We start from the raw sequence: 6,269 nt of genomic DNA, 5'->3' as shown, positions 1-6,269 counted from the left end.
CTTGAGGGGAAGTCAACTCTATGATGCACTCTTTTTCCCTTGGCTAAAGTTTTTATCCCATTGGGTTTTTCTTTAGCAAGGTTTTTAACGAGGCAGTAACTTGTAGTTGATCTCTAGTGAAACAAAATTGTCGTCCAAGGGGGAGTGTTATAAGTCAAGTGTCATGGTGTAGTGGCCGACACTTTTAATAAAGTAAAATTTGGTGAATCAACATATTTGGTGGAACACGGATATTACTGTTCCACCTAACTGCACAGTGAATTATTGTACTATAAGTATGTTATCGATTGTAATCAGTAGGTACATAATTCTTGAATAAGAATTTAATCTCTTCTATCTTCTCTCATATTAGTAAGATATATGCCATATATAATATTAAATCATAACAGAAAATAATAAGTTGAGATTGGGAAGAATAAGGCTATGGCTTCTGTGAGAAGTTTTAGAATTTTTTTTTTTTTTTTTTTTTTTTTGTTTAGGGTAGTGGTAGAAGGTTGTAAGAAAATTTGATGGGCGGCATAGAAATCGGCTCAAGGCGGCCGAATAGGTCTTTGTATCAACCCGCTTTTGATACCATGTTAGAGAATAGAACCCCATAAAGATTACTTTACAATTGATACATATTTATAGTGTACATTACAAAACCCTAATGATAAAACTCTAATGGACCAAGCCAACAAACAGACTTGGGCCTAACTATCTAATCCGTCTAACATATAACAATGTGCAGTGCAAAGATGACTTCCATAACGAAGGTAAGTAATTTCCCTTCAGTCTATTACAAAACCCTTCAGTGAAATTGCGAAATTGCAGTATGGAAACGGAGAAAAATTGAAGAATTCACTGAAAAGTAATGGTTCTGAAAGCGCAGCATAATCGAGTCCAAAACGGAGTCTAGACACGGAGCAAAATCGGTGAATAAAGGGTATAATGATGAGGTGAAGCAATTGGTGATTTGTATGGAGATTGGATGAGAGATGAAACGTGTCCATTGTATAAACTTGGATCATGTTCATTAATTGATGAACAATTTAAATGTTGTGTTAGGAATGGTAGACCTGATAAAGGATTTCAAATGCTTAAATGGAACCTAATTCCATCACTTTACCAACATACATATGTGTAATCTTTACTAAATATAGCTTTATTAGATTTTAGTTTTTGTTATAATAATATATATGTACGGTATTACTTGATTAGAATAAATTAAGTATGTCTGATTGGGATAAAATATTGGAATATTGAATAATAGAATAGAATAGAATAGAATAGAATAGAATAGAATAGAATGTTTCTATTAAATTTGATTGAGAACTGTTATTGTGATGGTACTTGTGTAAGTTGGATGGAATGTTGAGGGATAAACGGTTGATATTGTTGGTGATTCGTTGAATAGAAATATGTGGGAATCGTTGATTTGTATTTTAAGAAACTCGGTAAAAGATCAAACAAGAGTTTATGAAGCGTCTAGAAGGCATCATTTTAGAACTGAACCTTCATATTCGTTTGTATTCAAGGTAGTTTTGGTACATTGTATTGAATTGTTTGCATATTGATATTATGTTTATTTTGTCAGCTTGAATCTAGCTTAGTTCTCATTGCTTTGGATGCATAGGATTACGATTGTACAATCGAGTTCTTTGTGGCTCCATTTATAGTTCGTAAATCTGAGATGCAAGACAAAAATGGTGTAAAGAAAGAGACGCTCGGCTTGATTTGGTTGGTGTCTCGGATGATCACTACAAAGATGCTGACATTGTTGTGTTCATCACACGTAATTGGTTGAATCATTAGAAAACTGCCAAAGGGTATTAATGGGTATTAATCTCAATCTGTTATTTGACGAAATTACTTTTCTTTCTTTCATGACACTGTTGTTTCTTACATATACAAGATGGAATTTCGCAAGAAAGATTATTATCAAGAAAACAGCCATGTCTACAGTGAGCTTAACGTTTTAGAGGCTTTTTGTAAAGCAATGACAACATGGGGAAGATGGGTTGATTCCAATATCAATCAAAGCAAAACTATGGACTTTTTCCATGGTTACTCCGCTTCTCATTTCTGGTAAGTTGAATTTAACAAAAGGTGGCTAAATGGGTAGTTTGGTAACGGGTCATGATGGGGAGTTTTGATAAAATCGTGACGTGTCCCAATACTACCTTTTGTCCAATACTTTTGGAATTTGTGTAAATTTGATGTATTGAATGCGGTTAGAAAATTAATAGTATTTGAATGCGGGTCTTAAACTATAAAAACCGACGTAGAGTAATCAACTATTTTTTTAGATCCGACGTAGATATTTCATCTCGAACGGTATTGTTCTATGTATGATTTAAGGTTTATTTGCTGACTCTTTGTAACTTTTTCATTTTTTCTGCTTGATTGCGCCATTTTTTTCAGTGATATTTTAGTTTTTGCTTACTGCGATCGGTTGTGGTTTTTCCAGCTAATATTGGATTCTCGAACGGTAATGTTCATTGCCTGATTTACGATTTATATGCTTACTCTTTGTTTTGTTCTCAATTTTTTTTTTTTCAACTGTGCAATTTTATTTTGTTTAATTTAGGGTTAAAATTCGACTTTTCTTATATTGTCTGATGTTGCTTCGTTCCTTTTTCGTGTTCTTCACTGTGGTTAGCATCCAATTAGGGTGTCTTTTGGTGATTGTTACTGTCTCCTTCTGCTTTGTTTTAATTGTTCTGTGCGCTCATTAGGTTTTTAAAATTGTTAGCACAACAGAAGCTAATATATACATCTCTGGATAATGCATTACAGAGTCCCAGAAGTCGCAAGTCTGGTCTACATAAAAAAACTTCCAGTCTACTTCAACTTCTGGTCTATCTGAACATATATTACGATATTTTATTTACGTCTTGCTTCTCAGCTACATGCATTGAACTGTATGACTGATGGGATAATTGATCTACTGTTTGAGGTATACATCATTTGAAACATATTGTTAATATACGGTCTCCCACCAGTTCTCGTGGTTAAGTTCTCTAATGACACGGAGAGGTAGCAACACATCAATACTGTTGTTTCTTGCAATGTATTATATCAGTATGAAGTAATATTAGAATGTTATTTTAAACTGGAATACAATATGTAATAATTGTATCTGTGAAGTTTGGTTATATGCGTTTGACTTAACTTATTGGTTTTTAATACATGTATAGTATATGGTTACATAACTTTAGTTTAGAAATTGACCTACACATTTAAAGTACCCAATAAGTGGCAAAATTTTACTTTATACTTTGGATGTATGTTCTTCCTGCATTGCTTTAAAAGTAAATTACCTCACTTGCCAAGTACACTATAGACCAAGCCTAAAATGGGACAAAGGTTGTCCAAATTTGTGACTCATGGGCAACTGAGCTTAGATTCCTGAAGACATTTTTTTTTTCCCTTATTTGAAGCAAATTGTGGACATGTTAAACCAAGATCACCCAAATTTCCGTTTTCAACCTGATGCAAGCGGGTCAGATGGGTTTGTTTGAGAGACTACCATTGAATGGAGTTGGTGTGGAGAGTTTGGATTTTTAGTGTGGGTGCTTGAGAGACTACATTTAATGGCCAAAAACCAATAACTGCAAAACGATAACCTTTCTTTTTTCTTTTTTTCTTTTTTTTTTTTTTTTTTTTTTTTGTGTGTGTGCCATTAGATACATACAAAACAACATTTTCAACAAGTTTAGATATTCACAAACTACCATCACTAATTAGTATTAACCGACCCATTACAAACAACTATTAAAACTTGACCCATTTCAACATAACGAAACCAAAAATTCATGAGCATGGTCTTTAGGATATATCTATCCCACTCAAAAGCACCTATAAACCAACTACGTCAAGTTGAGCATAACAACATCCAAAAGAACTTCACACCAACAAGCTAACCATCAAGCTTACCCTTTCTTTTATCCGCACCCGAATCTATAAAAATGTAAACAACACAAGAGTAAGCTAACGCTTAGTGAGAACATAATATACAAATGTAAATACGTATGCAATCTACTATGTTGGGCAAACTAAGGTATCAACGACACCATTAGAGTCCCACCTACATCCGAGATGTAAGTTCATCGTATAACACAATCAAGTGTCATCAACATACTCTAGAGTGCTCCGGAACACTTCTAGAGCCACTACAAAATATACTCTAATGTGTGATCAATACACTAGAGCCACTACAAAATACACCCTAGTGTGCATAAACACTAAGGCCACTACATTATACTTAGTGTGCGTAGGCACCCTAAAGCCACTACAAATATACTGTAGTGTGCGTAAACACACTAGAGCCACTACAATTCAATCGAACACATACATACAAGTATATATCATGAACTCACCTTAACCGCAAGCAAGTCAATTACAACCAAAGCACAATAATTCCTCAAGCCCAATTCCAAGTATCTTAACCTAATCATACAAGCATACATATGTATCGCAATTTATTCATACAAGTCATTCAAGACCAATCAACCTAAGGTTCTTCTTTTAAACTAACAAAACCCATTTTGACACTAATTAATTAGTTCAAGACTCAAGACTTCAAGTCTTTCCAACCCATTACTCATGTCATCCAATATCCGACTTACATAAACATAATTTTTCATAAAACATACTCAAAGTCATATTTTTGACTCCATCCAACAAGCTTTTTGACCAAAAGTTTATCTTCATACAAAATTAACAATTTTCCCCAATTTTGGCACATAAACCCTAACCCTACAATTTGAATTAAGGTTTCACTTAGTTGAAAAGCCTTGTTTCTAACAATAAGAACATCATCAAATTACAAAATTTCATATTTAAAGTAATAATTATTCATACCTCAAAGTTAGGTTACAAAAACCCCAAATTACTAGTAGATGTAGAGAAGATGATGAATTTTAGGCTTCAATGGGTTTATCAAGTGTTGTTGAAGATGATTACACCCAAAGATTGACTAGCATGAAAAAAATTCAAGAGTTTTGTGTTTAAACTCTCCAAATCGCCACACATACACTCACGCTCGCTATTTTTTTTTTCTTTCAGCTTGTGATAAAATGAGCTGCTGACCCAAGTTTATTAGAAAAGTTTTATCACTTATTAACACTTTTAACCCATTGAAACTTTAACTCTTGCACTATAGGTCCTTTCTCTTACAACGATGGTCCTTTTTCTAACTTTGTTATGTTAATTAACACATTAATAATAAATAAATTAATACCTTTGGAAGATGGGGGTGTTACAACTGTAACACCCCGCCAAAATCGTCATTGACTAGGATGTTAACTCTGGTCCCAGTGCTCGGCTTAACTTCTAAGTAACAACAGAGTTCTACAGCGGAAGCAATATATCTAAGTACCTGAGACAAAACATGCTTAAAAGTGTCAACCAAAATGGTTGAGTGAACAACATAGGTTTAATAGTTATAACAAGTTTTTAGACCACAAGATTTAAATAAGCAGTTTAATCAGTTCGGTAGTAGTGTTGGTGTATATGATATCGATACTAACCATAAGTTACCCGAAACACATCACGTTCGTGTCGTTCATCGTTATTATGTATCCATTGACCAACGGTCATCCGGATAGAGACGTCACCCTCAATAGCGCTATCACAATAACTAAGCTTACCAAATTCCAGTAATTAACGATATCATGGTAGGGATTAAGCATGAATCAAAGCATGTTAGCAAACAGTTTGAACTGATCAAAATAAAGTTTGAGTACTTGTGTCTAAGCGTAAAACAGTTTAAAAGCAAGCATGTGTCTCACCCCAAAGTTCAAAATAAGTAAATAGAAATAGTTAAAAAGCGGGGCTATGAAGTTAACCTTAACAGCAAGCAAGAAAATCCACGCGAGTAGTACGAATGGAGTGTGTAAGCAGAGATCTCAACCTAGAGATGTTATGTTCGATTAGTTAATGTCTAATAGACATATAGCTTGTTTATTAATATAGTAAACTATATTAACAGTGACTGTTTTCGAGAAAGTTATATGTATATAAGTGATAATATACTTAGTGTACTTAAGTGTTACTATATAATTAGGTGTATAGGTTATACTAATAATAGTATTATTAGTCTTTAATTATCAACTATTATGTTAAATGTATAAATATACATACATATACGTATGATACATACATATATTCTTAATTTATTATTATACATGTATGTGTTCATAACTATATGGTATATACATATTAGGTGTAGGTGTTACGTATATAATAGTGTAAGATGGTACATATACATATACTTATTACTTTTA

The 6,269-nt window shown here is 33.3% G+C and overlaps 1 long non-coding RNA gene and 1 pseudogene across 1 annotated transcript; one reads left to right on the top strand and one right to left on the bottom strand.

Annotated features, from left to right (window-relative positions):
• The first annotated feature begins 423 nt into the window (after nucleotides 1-423).
• Nucleotides 424-3,503, top strand: LOC139854278 (protein trichome birefringence-like; annotated as a pseudogene).
• A 189-nt stretch (nucleotides 3,504-3,692) lies between these two features.
• On the bottom strand, nucleotides 3,693-5,036 carry LOC139855987 (uncharacterized). Its single transcript, XR_011761633.1, has 3 exons — nucleotides 4,846-5,036; nucleotides 4,362-4,431; nucleotides 3,693-3,942 (listed from the first exon to the last, which is right to left on the bottom strand). It is a non-coding gene; the product is annotated as an uncharacterized lncRNA (long non-coding RNA).
• Between the last annotated feature and the right edge of the window lie 1,233 nt (nucleotides 5,037-6,269).

This window comes from Rutidosis leptorrhynchoides, chromosome 6 (genome assembly GCF_046630445.1).
Source record: "Rutidosis leptorrhynchoides isolate AG116_Rl617_1_P2 chromosome 6, CSIRO_AGI_Rlap_v1, whole genome shotgun sequence".
NCBI lineage: Eukaryota > Viridiplantae > Streptophyta > Magnoliopsida > Asterales > Asteraceae > Rutidosis > Rutidosis leptorrhynchoides.
Note: the sequence above shows the minus strand (reverse complement) of the source record. Positions and strands in the feature narration are given on the sequence as shown.